The sequence below is a fragment of the Chiloscyllium plagiosum genome, chromosome 3 (assembly GCF_004010195.1).
Source record: "Chiloscyllium plagiosum isolate BGI_BamShark_2017 chromosome 3, ASM401019v2, whole genome shotgun sequence".
Classification (NCBI taxonomy): Eukaryota; Metazoa; Chordata; class Chondrichthyes; order Orectolobiformes; family Hemiscylliidae; genus Chiloscyllium; species Chiloscyllium plagiosum.
Window position 1 is genome coordinate 11506510 of NC_057712.1, and position 13882 is coordinate 11520391.

Sequence of the window (13882 nt, forward strand, 5' to 3'; positions counted from 1 at the left end):
CATCTATTACTTTACTTCATAGTAACAAGACCCAGAAGTTGTGGAGAAACCCAGCAGATCTGGCAGCATCTGTAGAGTGAATTCAGAGTCAACATTTTGGGTCCAAGGTCCAGTAGCTAGGCAAAGGTGGTATATACGTGAGACAGTGGATGGAGGTAAAGATGTGAGAGAATAGGTGGAGACCGAGCATAAAGAGAGAGAACGACAGTTAGGCAAACAAAGGGTATGGATAATGATAAGCCAGGGAAGAAGAAAACCTGATGATGGGGACCACTAAAATGTGAACATAAGTTGACTATGCTGAAAGCTGCCCATGTGATGACAAGAAGAAAGTGAAGACTGCAGGTGTTGGAGATCAGAGTCAAGAGGGTGGTGCAGGAAAAGTACAGCAGGTCAGGCAGCATCCGAGGAGCAGGAAAATAGGCATTTCAGGCATAAGCCCTTCATCAGGAATGAGGTTTGTGGGCCAGGGGGTTCTGAGAGATAAATAGGAGGGGGTTGGGTTAGGGAGAGGGAAGGTAGCTGAGAATGCGATAGGTAGATGAAGATGGGAGAGAAAGTGATAGGTAGGAGAGGAGGGTGGAACGGATAGGTGGGAAGGTCGATGGATTTCACCAGTTTTCCCATTTCCCCTCCCTCCTTATCCCAGTCCAAACCTTCAATGCCCTCTTGATCTGTCCGTCATCCTTCCCATCTATCCACTCCACCCTCCTTTCCTACCTATCATCTTCTCCCCCACCTTCATCTGCCTATCGCATTCTCAGCTACCTTCCCCTCAGCCTCACCCTCTCCCATTTACCTCTCAGTAACCAACCCCCCCACCCCAGCTCAAAAGCCTCATTCTTGATGAAGGGCTTAAGCCCGAAATGTCGATTCTCCAGCTCCTCAGATGTTGTCTGACCATCTGTGGTTTTCCAGCACCACACTCTTGACATGTGATGACAAGGCCTAGAGTGTGGGGGGAGGTTGATAGAGGATGTGGAGGAAGGTGCTCAGTCCCTAAAATTATTGAACTTGATGTTGAGTCCTGAAGGTCGCAGGATCCCCAAGTAGAAAATTAAATGCTGTTCTGCCAGCTTGCATTGAGCCTCATTGGAGCACTGCAGCAGGCCTGAGTCAGAAATGTTGACCGGGGAGCACGATGGTAAGTTGAAGTGGAAGGAAACTAGAATCTCAGGTTCATTTTTGAGAACAGAATGTTGGTATTCTGTAAATCCCAATCTGTATTTTGTCTCTCTAATGAAAAGACCATATTGTGAGGAATACTACTTTAATTACATCATTAAAACATTCAATTAGGTTTGTTAGAGAGATTCATGTTGGCTCTCAGCTTATTTTTTGCACAAGTTCTTTGTCACTTTAAATTAGCAGATCCAAAAGTTCCTAGATTCTCTCTCATTTTTCTTAAATATTGGAGTTACGATTGCAATTTTCCTGTAAAAGGGAAATTCCTGAGTTGGAAGAGATTTCAAAGTTGTAATTTTCATGTTCGCAATTTAATCACCCACTTCCTTTAAAAATTTGCCATTAGGTACTTGGCATTTGTCAATCTTTGGTGACATAATATTTCTATTGCTATTTTCTTGCTTATGCTAACTATAATGTGTGCCAGTCCTTGATGCATTATTAATTTCCTTGGAATATCAGGTATATTATCCTCTCTTCACTGTAAAGATGGGAAAAAGTAATTATTCAACAATAATAATAAAAAAGCAGAATCTGCAAATTTGAAACAAAACAGAAATTGCTAGAGAAACCCAGGTGTGGTAGCATCCGTGGAGAGAAAACAAGGTTAAAGTTTTGGTCCAGTGACCTTTCTTCAGTAATGCCGACAAATATGAAATTTCTTGGTATTCATCTGCAATATTAAAACCGTCTGTTCTTAAAGGCCTTAACTACCCTTAACTACCCTTTTTCTTCTAAAATAATTGCAGTAACTTTAGTGTGCCAATCTGGAGATCCTCCTGTAAGTTTCTTTTTTTTTGCATTTCTTTTCTCTTTTATCTTCCTTTACTGTTCTTTACAGTCCAGAATTTGACAGATAACAAAACTGTAAATGGACACTATCATTACTCCACTGAAACCAACAGCAACTTTAATAACTGGTACATTCACAACATATCATGGAAGTTAAGAATTGGCTATCAGTAATTCTGTTCTGCCTCTGAAGTTGTAGTATTGAATGCCACTATTTCAGAAAGGTGGTAAGGAAAAGTCAGGGGTCTAATGACCAGTGAGCCTGACATTGGTGGTGGGCAAGTTCTTGGAGGGAATCTTGAGGGAAAGGATGTACATGTATTTGGGAAAGGCAAGGACTGATTAGGGATAGTCAACACGGCAACCCTAAGAAATCAGTGAAATTGGAAGTAACTGAGCTTCTAATGATGCACTAACTTCATAATTACTGCTAGTTTCTTGATCAGTAGAAGAATCAAAAGTTATGGGGAAGGGACAGGAAAGTGGGCATGAGGACTGTCAGTTCAGCCATGATGCTGTTGAGTGATGGAGTAGGCATGAGGGGCCAAATGGCCTACTTATGTTCCTGTTTCTTATGGTCTTATGATTTTATATACATTGTCACTGGGCTTATAAGCTAAATTTTTTTCATGATGATAAATTGGAGGAAGGCCAATTTTGACGGTATTAGACAAGAGTTTTAAAAAGTTGATTGGGGCATATGTTCACAGGTAAAGGGGCAGCTGGAAAATGGGAAGCCTTCAAAAATGAGATAATGAGAGTTCAGAGACTGTATGTTCCTGTTAGGATGAAGGGAAAGGCTGGATGACTACAGAAATTGAGGTTTTGGTCAAGAAAAAGAAGGAAGCATATGTCAGGTACGGATAGCAGGGATTGAGTGAATCCCTAAATTATCTAAAAATCCCTAAAGGCAGTAGGGGGTATACCTAAGAGGGAATCAGGAGGGCAAGAAGGGCACAATAGATAACTTTGACAAATAGAGTTAAGGAGAATGCAAAGGGATTCTCTAAATACATTAAGAACAAAAAAAAACAAAAGATAAAATAGGGCTGGTTAAAGATCAGCAAGGCTGTCTATGTGTAGAACTGCAGGAAATGGAGAGGATATTAAATGAGTATTTTGTATCAGTGTTTACTGTGGAGAAGGATATGGAATATAGAGAACATGGAGAAATAATTAGCAACGTCTTGAAAAATGTCCATATTACAGAGAAGGAAGTGCTGGACATCTTAAAATGCATAAAGGCGGATATATCCCCAGGATCTGATCAGATATATCCTAGAACTCTGTCGGAAGCTAGGAAAGTAATTGTTGGGCTCCTTGCTGAGAGATTTGTATCATTGATAACCACAGGTGAGGTGCTGGAAGACTTGAGGTTGGCTAACATGGTGCCACTGTTTCAGAAAGGTGGTAAGGAAAAGTCAGAGGTTTAATGACCAGTGAGCCTGACATTGGTGGTGGGCAAGTTCTTGGAGGGAATCTTGAGGGACAGAATGTACATGTATTTGGGAAAGGCAAGGACTGATTAGGGATAGTCAACACGGCTTTGTGCATGAGAAATCGTGTCTCACTAACTTGATTGAGTTTTTTTAAAGAAGATTGATAAGGGCAGAGTGGTGGACATAATCTATGTGGACTTCAGTGACGCATCCGACAAGGTTCCTCATGGTAGACTGGTTTGCAAGGCTAGATCACATGGAATACAGGAACAACTAACCATTTGGATACAGAACGGGTTCCAAGGTAGAAGTTGGAAGGAGATGGTGGAGGGTTGCTTTTCAGACTGGAGGCCTATGACCAGTGGTGGCCAGAGGAATCGGTTCTAGGTCAACTGCTTTTCATCATTTTTAGAAATGGATGTGAACATAGGAAGTATGATTAGTAAGTTTGCAGATGACACAAAAATTGGAGATGTAGTTTTCAGCAAAGAAGGTTACCTCAGATTCCAAGGGGACGTTGATCAGATGGACCAATGGATTGACAAGTGGCAGATGAAGTTCAGTTTAGATAAATATGAGGTGCTGCATTTTGGAAAAGCAGGACTTATACACTTAATGGTGCTGAACAAAGCGAGTGCAGGTTCAGAATTCCTTGAAAGTGGATTCCCATGTAGACAGGATAGTGAAGAAGGCATTAGATACCTTTATTGGTCAGAGCATTGAGTATAGGCCTCATTCCTAATGAAGGGCTTTTGCCCGAAATATTGGTTTTCCTGCTCCTCGGATGCTGCCTGACCTACTGTGCATTTCCAGCACTATAATCTTGACTATAGGAGTTGGGAGGTCATGTTGCAGTTGTATAGGATATTGGTGAGACAATTTTTGGAACAATGCATGCAGTTCTGGTCTCCCTGCTTTGGAAGGATTTATTGAAATGTTAAAGGGTTCAGAAAAGATTTACAAGAATGTTGCCAAGGTTAGGGGGATTGAGCTACAGAGAGAGGTTGAATAGGTTGAGGCTATTTTCCCTGGAATGTTGGAGGCTGAGTGGTGACCTTATTGAGGTTTATAAAATCATGAGGGGCATGGATAGTTGACTAGCCCAGAACTGTTCCCCAGTAGGGGGGAGTCTAAAATTAGAGGACATAGGTTTAAGGTGAGAGGGAAAGATTTAAAAGGGGCAACATTTTCACACAGAGGGTGATGTGTGTATGGAATCAGATGCCAGAGGAAGTAGTGGAGGCTGCTACAATTACAACATTTAAGGCATATCTGGATGAGTATATGAATACGAAGGGTTTAGAGGCATATGGGCCCAATGTTGGCAAATAGGACCAGATTAATTTAGGATATCTGGTCACCATTGATGAATTGGACTGAAGGGTCTGTTTCCATGCTGTACATCTCTGTGACTCTATGATTGCTTGCATTTCTTGTAGAACTCTTCACCCCCATACCCCAAACTGTAGTCCTTTTGAAGTCCTTACCATCTGCCCATTTGCCTTTTCTGCTGGAATAAGGCACTGTTTCTTGTTCAAGTAGAGACATATCACATCATTGCAGTTCCCTGCTGTCACAAAACTGAAAATGAACACCTCTTTCTCACACTAGCCCTTGAACCAGATTCTATTTGCCTGATCTTTGTTTTTATACCAATTTGCATGTGGCATGGGAAATAATCTGGTGATTATTACATTCCAAATCCTGTTTTCTACTTAAAATATAATACTTGTTATTTATTCATCAAGACCTCCTGCTTATGTTGTTTCTTCGAATGTGTACCTTGACAATTGGATTTGCTGACCTGCTGCGCTTTTCCAGCAACACATCTCCGGCTCTGATCTCCAGCATCTGCAGACCTCACTTTCTCCTATCCTATTCATGTATCCATCCAGATGCCGTGTTTTCAATGTTGTAATCGTACCAACCTCCACCACCTCCTCTGGCAGCTCATTCCATACACACACCACTCTCTGTTTGAAAAAGTTGTCCCTTTTAAATCTTTCCCCTCATCTTAAACCAATGCTCTTTAGGTTTGGACTCGCCTAACCTGGGAAGAAGATCTTGGCTATTCATCCTTTCCAGGCCCCTCATGATTTTATAAACCTCTTTAAGGTTACCCCTCAGCTTCCAACACTCCAGGGAAAATAGCCCCAGCCTATTCAGACTCTCCATGCAGCTCAAACCCTGGCACCATCCTCATAAATCTTTTCTGAACCCTTTCAAATTTCCTATTGCAGGGAGGTAAGAACTGAACACAGTATTCCAAACATGGCCTAACCAATGTCCTATACAACTGCAGCATGACCTCCCAAATCCTATACTCAATACACTGACCAATAGCAAGTGCACCAAAGCAAGTGTACCAAACACTTTTTTCACAATCCTGCGACTTCACTTTCAAGGAAAGTTGTCTGCTGTTTCAGACAAACATAATCTTTCCCTCAGCTGGTGGAACCAGTTTCACTTCCCTGAAAGATTAAAAGATTTATGAATTTGTATATCAAGCACCTGATGAAGGAGCAGCGGTCCGAAAGCTAGAGCTTCCAAATAAACCTGTTGGACTATAACCTGGTGTTGTGTGATTTTTAACTTTGCATATCAATATCAATCTCAGCATGGAAACCTCACCTGGCTACTTTTAGACAAATGATTCCTTGCCATTATATTATTGCTAGGTCATACACACTAATACAGTTTGACTTATCCTCTTGTTGGTTTGGCTATAGTTTAGAGAGAAAATGAGGTCTGCAGATGCTGGAGATCAGAGATGGAAATGTGTTGCTGGAGAAGCGCAGCAGGTCAGGCAGCATCTAGGGAACAGGAGAATCGACGTTTCGGGCATTAGCCCTTCTATAGTTTACTCAAGAAAACTACCTTGAATACACTCAAGAAACTAACTATATTTTATGGATTGGGATTACTCTACTTTTCGTAATTTATATGAGAATTCAAATCTCCCATTAAAATAATGTTGTTTTTGTTTTAAACCTTTGTATTCTCTGAATGAAGAGAAGACAGGAGACCTGTAGACAAACTTCTGTTACAGTTTTAAATCCTTGCAATTCTCCACTGCAACAAGTCTTGGCTGTTCCTTTACCTTACCTATCCTCTCTTATAGTTAGCATAATAGTATCTTTAATCAGTAAGGCTACCCCTCCACTTCACTTTGAACTGCCGCAGCATATTTTAAAAAATGATTCAATTTCCCATTTTAAAACAAAGAAAATTCATAGGATATGAGTCAGCATTTATTCCCAACCTTAATTATCCTTGAAAAGGTGGTGGGAACTGCCCTCTTGAACCACAGCAGTTTACTTGTTGTAGGTATCTGAGCAGTACTGTTAGGAGGGTAGTTCCAAGATTTTGACCCAGTGACATTGAATAAATGATAATAAATTTTCATGTCAGGATAGTGACCACTAGCAGGTAGTCATATTCCCATATGTCTGCAGCCACTGTTCTTCAATAGTAGTCATGGTGATGGGTTTGGAAAGTACTGTCTAAGGAGCCTTGGTGAATATCTGCAGTGCAAATTGTACATAGTACACACACCTGTGGTGGAAAAAAATGTTTGTTGTCAATTCAGCAGCTTTCTGCTGGATGGTGTCAAACCTTTGAGTTTTGTTGGAACTACACTCATACCTTCAAAAGGTTTATTCCATCACACTCCTAGCTTGTGCCTTCTAGATGATGCTTTGGGGATTCTGGTGGGAAGTTAATTGGCACAGGATTCCTAGCCTATCGCTTGTGCTTGTAGCCATAGTATTGAAATGGCTGGTTCAGTTCAGTTTCTGGTCAATGACAAATCCCACGAATATCAAAGGGAGATGGTTCTCTTTTATTGGAGCTTGTCATTGCATGGTACTTTTGTGGAACAAATGTTACGTTTGCTCCCTGGAGGTCAAGATAAAGTGATGCATGTTTGTGGGATGAATGTTATCAGATCAGGTCATGCATTTATACTTCAGCTCACATTGTATTATCATTATTTCCGCAATTCTTATATTACCAGTGGAAATTTCCATATCTGTATTTAGAATAAAAACTAATGAAAATTTGACATTTCCACTGCCAATAGCATATGTACAAGTTTGGATTATCTCTAATTCTCTTATCATCACAAGAGTTGATTTTCATTGGACAATGATAATAAGGCTGGTGATCTGAGATCAATACAAAGAGTTTTCCATTGCAATTTGTCCTTTTGGAGGACCAACAGAGGACTTTTTGCAGAAATTATCCATTTTAGGAGTTATTAGGATAACCTTGTCATTCACCACATCATACCAATCAGATCAATATAGAGATAACAATAATTCTTGTTTGATTTATAAAAATAATCCAGTCACTGATAACTAGAAATCTGATGGATTGAAGCTTTTGATCTCCAATTTGATCTGAAATTACGACATCTAGAGAAATGCTCGTTGTTCCACACAGAAAGGTTATCCAATCAGCGTATTCACTTCAACGAGAGGAAATGAGACACAAAATTAGTAGAGCAAGATACTTGAAATCTTTTTAAATTTTATTTGATAATTTTATAGTTATACATTTTACTTGAACTTTGGATATAATGTTAACAAAAATTACTCAATCATGCCACTCTCCATAGACCCCATCTGGATGTTATAAGTTGATTTACAATATTTTGGAATGTTGCTGGAAGATGTCAATTTACTGTCCGATGGTGGACAAAATTTAGAGGAGCCAGTAGTCGTCCACACTACAATGTCAGCAGGAAATAATTTGCAGTTAGATAGTTGTATTATACCCTTTGAAAGCTTCAAACTCTTATTTCAAAAGTGTAGGCAATGCTCTGTAGACAAATATGACAAACAACATATGAACAGCAAAGTCCCAAAAACAACAAAGAATGAATTACCACATAGCCTACATCTTCCGGCATTAGGTAAGGGATGAATATTGCCACTACATTGGGAGAACTCTCCATTGTAAGTAATAGGGACAAAAATCATTCAATGAGATATGTATCAGCTAAACATTGAAGAAAAACTGCAGTTTTTTTAAAATCTTAAACATTAGACGAACTGAATTTGAGTAGGTAAAAATTCTAACATGGCAAAAGGCTATAGTAATGATGTGAAGTCTAATGTAGGCAAATATAACAAATTCCTATTACATACAAAGAATGGAAAATTGATCAAACTTAAGATTTATGTTCCAGGTCCAATCTCTGGCTGGTATTAAATATGGAGGTAGTGGACTACCTTTTAAGAGATTTAGCTAATGCTTTGTCTATTGTTGGTTCTTGATGAAAGTAAAATACATCAAATTTCACAGATATTTGTGTAATCTTCCTAACAATGAATCGTCTACAATCAAACTTAAGTATTCATATATTTCATTCAGTATTATTGTGTCAGGATGGTCAATGAAAAGTCAGATTATAAATTCATTGCAAGGAAATAATTTAGACTGTAGTTTTAGATTGGCCATGAAGGATGTTATGCCAATACATAAGCTATTTGTTTGAAGATTGTCAGATTGCTGGAATAATGCTCTGAATACTTAACATACAAAACAGGAGAAAACAATTTTCCTTACTTCGTTTAAAAATGAATTATGAATAGATTTTAAACATTTGTTATGGAAGACATATTTTGAATCAGATATAAATAAATATTGCCTTGTGTTAAAGCAATGATTTGATATCTGTCCTGAGAAACTCTTTCAGCAATGTCCTGGGAGTGAGATGACTAACCTTCTTAATTTTAGGTATGACTCACATTTCGACATCCTGCTGTTAGTTCAAAAAATCTAGTAACAGTATTTCAATACACATTTTCCCTGTATACTGACAGATGTATTGGCTGAGGTCGACTTGACTTTGGGGTATTGTCTTGGCTTTTAATGGGGTTGAAGAAAGAAGTATGACATGATTGTAAGACAAGTACTTAATATCCAGCTCCATGTCCTTTGTCGATGGTGGTCTGCCCATTAGAGGTATAAGTTCTGGAGCAATAGTGTAATGACTATTTGCCCAGGTCTAGAAATGCAACAAGAATAGCTGGACCCTCACTCAGGACATTGCTGTAAGAGTTTATCAGATAGATATTTTCTAATTGCCCTTTTCAGCAATGTTATTGTACATCTCAGGAGCAGGTGTGGGAATTGAACCCCAGGATCTCGGATCTGGGGACACTAATACTGCACCACATGATCCCTGGCTTCTGAGGTTATTTTTCCAGGTCAAACATTTTCAACTGCTTCATCAATGACCGTCCTTCCAACATATGATCATTAGTGAGAATGTTCACTCTCATTTACAACTCCTCAGATACTGAAACATCTGCGTTCACCTGCAACAAGACCTGAATATTACTCAAGCTTGGGTTGATAAGTGATAGGTTACCATCTTTGGCTCATAGTTGTCAAGCAATTATTATTTCTAGAGAGACAATCTAACCACTTTCCCTCAACATTCAACTTCATTAAGACCACTAAATTCCTCATATCAACATCCTGAGGAATTGACATTGTTGAGAAACGTAATTGGATACGACGGATACAAGAGTATGCCAGATGCCAGAAGCTGGGAATGCTCAGGTTGGTAACTTACCCTCTGACTCCACAAAGCCAACCCGCCATCTACCCGGCAGAAGTCAGGTATATGATGGAATACTCTCCAATTGTCTGGATGAATGCATCTCCAATGACACAACAAGCTCGGCATCATTCAAGATGGAGCAAACCACTTTATTGGCACCTTATCCAGCACCTTAAACATTCACTCCCACCATTGTTGGTGCACAATGGTAACTTTTACCATGTATGAGGTGCCTAGCAGCAATTCAAGTCTCCTTTGAAAGCATCTTCCAAATCTGTGACCCCTACCACAAAGAGCAACAAAGGAGCCTGAGAACACCACTATCTCCAAGTTCTTCTTCAAACCATGCACCATCCTGAACTGAACCAAATCATTAATCCTTCAGTGTTCTTTATCAAAGTATTTGAACTCCTTTTCTAATGGTACTCTGGGTCTACTTATATCATATGCATTTCAACTGTTCAAGACCACTACCTTCTCAAGGACAATTAAGGATGGACAACAAATGTATAAAGTTGAAACTTTATTGCTGGAACAGCACAGCAGGTCAGGCAGCATCCAGGGAACAGGAGATTCGACGTTTCGGGCACAGGCCCTTCTTCAGGAATGAGCAGAGAGTCCTCTGCTCATTCCTGAAGAAGGGCCTGTGCCCGAAACGTCGAATCTCCTGTTCCCTGGATGCTGCCTGACCTGCTGTGCTGTTCCAGCAATAAAGTTTCAACTTTGATCTCCAGCATCTGCAGACCTCACTTTCTCCTCAACAAATGTATAAACCCCAAGTATGAATTTAATAGTATTTTTCTCAGCAGGAAAAGAAAAACAATGTGAATTCCAACTTCAGTTGTATTCTCACCAGTCTTTGTGGAGTATTTGCTGGTTTTATTTCAAGACATATTTGATTCTAAGATAGCAAAGAGAAAAATGTGAATCATATTTTGAAGTAGCAGCTGATCCCAAAATTGGCACATTAGAGTGAGGGCAATTGGGTACAGATTATGCTGATCTAGCCATAAGTACGACACTCTAAAAACCAAATTAAGGAGTGTTGCCATGATGGTCCATGTGTTTCTGGCTCAAAAATATAAAATGTGAATCATATTTTGAAGTAGCAGCTGATCCCAAAATTGGCACATTAGAGTGAGGGTACGACACTCTAAAAACCAAATTAAGGAGTGTTGCCATGATGGTCCATGTGTTTCTGGCTCAAAAATATAACCTATTATTTGTGTTGGGGTGATAGTCCCTTTAAGAATAATTCTTCCCTTGGATCTGACTCCTAGTAAAGTTTCCAGTAAATGATCAGGCCAATTCCAACATCAGAAGTGTAGTCACTGTTGTAGCGTAGGAATTGCCCACAGACGCCCACAAATAGCAATGGGATAATGATTAATCATTTGTTTTCAGCATAGGTTAACCTCATCTGCTAGTTACAGAATTCCCATTTAAAAAAAAACCTTTTTTTAAAGCACTGAAGTACTCCTGTGACCTTACCTGGGTTACTTAAATATGTAGAAATTTTGATGAATAGCAAGAATCAGTAACAAGAGGTGAATGAACATGCCAATATCAACAGAACTGTGAGAACTCTCCTGCAATGGATGATGTTTAGTGATATAATTAGGACTGGGAAAACCCGATTTTAGGAAGGGTAGGTCATGCCTCACAAATCTTATTGAGTTCTTTGAGAAAGTGATCAAATAGGTGGATGAGGGTAAAGTGGTTGATGTGGTGTATATGGATTTCAGTAAGGCGTTTGGTAAGATTCCCCATGGGAGGCTAAAGCACAAAATACAGAGGCATGGGATTGAGGATGATTTAGCGGTTTGGATCAGAAATTAGCTAGCTGAAAGAAGACAGAGGATGGTGGTTGATGGGAAATATTCATCCTAGAGTTCAGTAACTAGTGGGGTACTGCATGGATCTGTTTTGGGTCCACTTTTGTTTGTCATTTGTATAAATGACCTGGTTGAGGGCATGGAAGGATGGGTTAGTAAATGTACGGATGACACTAAGGTCGGTAGAGTTGTGAATAGTGACGAAGAATGTTGTAGGTTACAGAGAGACATAGATAAGCTGCAGAGCGGGGCTGAGAGGTGGCAAATGGAGCTTAACGCAGAAAAGTGTGAGGTGATTCACTTTGGAAGGAATAACAGGAATGCAGAGTACAGGGCTAATGATAAGATTCTTGTTAGGGTAGATGAGCAGAGAGATTTTGGTGTCCAGGCACATAGATCCACGAAAGTTGCCACCCAGGTTGATAGGGATGTTAAGAAGGCATACGGTGTGTTAGCTTTTATTGGTAGAGGGACTGAGTTTCAGAACCATGAGGTCATGCTGCAGCTGTACAAAAAACTGGTGCGGCCACACTAGGAGTATTGTGTACATTCCTGGTCACCGCATTATAAGAAGGATGTGGAAGCTTTGGAAAGGGTTCAGAGGAGATTTACTAGGATGCTGCCTGGTATGGAGGGAAGATCTTACAAGGAAAGGCTAAGGGACTTAAGGCTGTTTTCATTAGAGAGATCAAGGTTGAGAGGGTACTTAATTGAGACATATAAGATAAGCAAAGGGTAAGATAGGTTGGACAGTGAAAGCCTTTTTCCTTGGATGCCGATGGCTAGCACAAGAGGACATAGCTTTAAATTGAGGGGTGATAGATATCAGAGGTCGTTTCTTTACTCAGAGAGTAGTAGGGGTGTGGAATGCACTGCCTACAACAGCAGTAGACTCCCCAACTTTAAGGGCATTTAAATGGTCATTGCATAGTCATATGGATGAGAATGGAATAGTGTAGGTCAGATGGGCTTCAGATTGATTCTACAGGTCGGTGCAACATTGATGGCCAAAGGGCCCATACTGCACTGCAATGTTCTGTGTTCTAAGAAGAGACTTTCAGAACAGTTATGCTGTGCTGAACCCTGCATCACATCAAACTCCAGAATTTCTTCTCCACTTCCCTGTGTTCTTTCCCAATCACATCACTCCGACCTTGAACCTCAGATGATAGCGTTAGATAGATATTTTGTTGAGATATTTAGATATTTAACTAGATACTTTCCGAATCAACCTGTCAATAGAGATATTAAGGTACACCTCTGCAGCAGGTGGGAATTAAACCCAGGCCTTTTGCTCAGAGATGGGCACACTATCACTGTGTCACAAGACCACCCTCAGTGTTCATCTAGACATCTTCCTAATCAACCTATTTACAGATATTATTGCGCACCTCTGGAGCAAGTGAAATTTGAATGCAGGCCTCCTTAGTCAGAAGTAGGGACACCGCCACTGTCACAAGACCACCTGCAGATCTCCTGTAATTTAAAAGAAGGTTTGATCTATTTTTCTAATCAACCTGTTCAGAGGTGTTATTACACACCACTGGAGCAGGTGGAACTTGAACCAAAGTGCCCTGGTCTAGGGATATTTGGGTCTGCTTTAATTTTTAGCACTTTTGAATTTTTTAAAAAATTTAACGTATTTTTCTAATCAGCATGTTCAGAGATATTATTACACACTACTGGAGCAGGTGGTACTTGAACCTGGTCCTCCAGTGCAGGGACACTACCATTGCACCAAAAGAGGGCCCCTTCAGGTGAGCTTTTTAAAAATTTAACCTATTTTCCTAATCAACCTGTTCAGAAATATTATTGCATACTTCTGAAGCAGATGGGATTCAAGCCTAGGCCTCCTTGCACAGAAGTAGGGACACTTCCCTGTGTCATGAGACCACCTTCATGGCTCATCTACATGAGACTGGCAAACTGCAAACATCGGCCAGGCATCTCCAATAAAATTGTAAATTTGTGCTCCTACATTTCAAATCTGCATTCAGGATTTTTTTTGTTTTTGAAATCATTTTGGTGGCAACTTGCAGTAGACTCTTTGAGGGTCT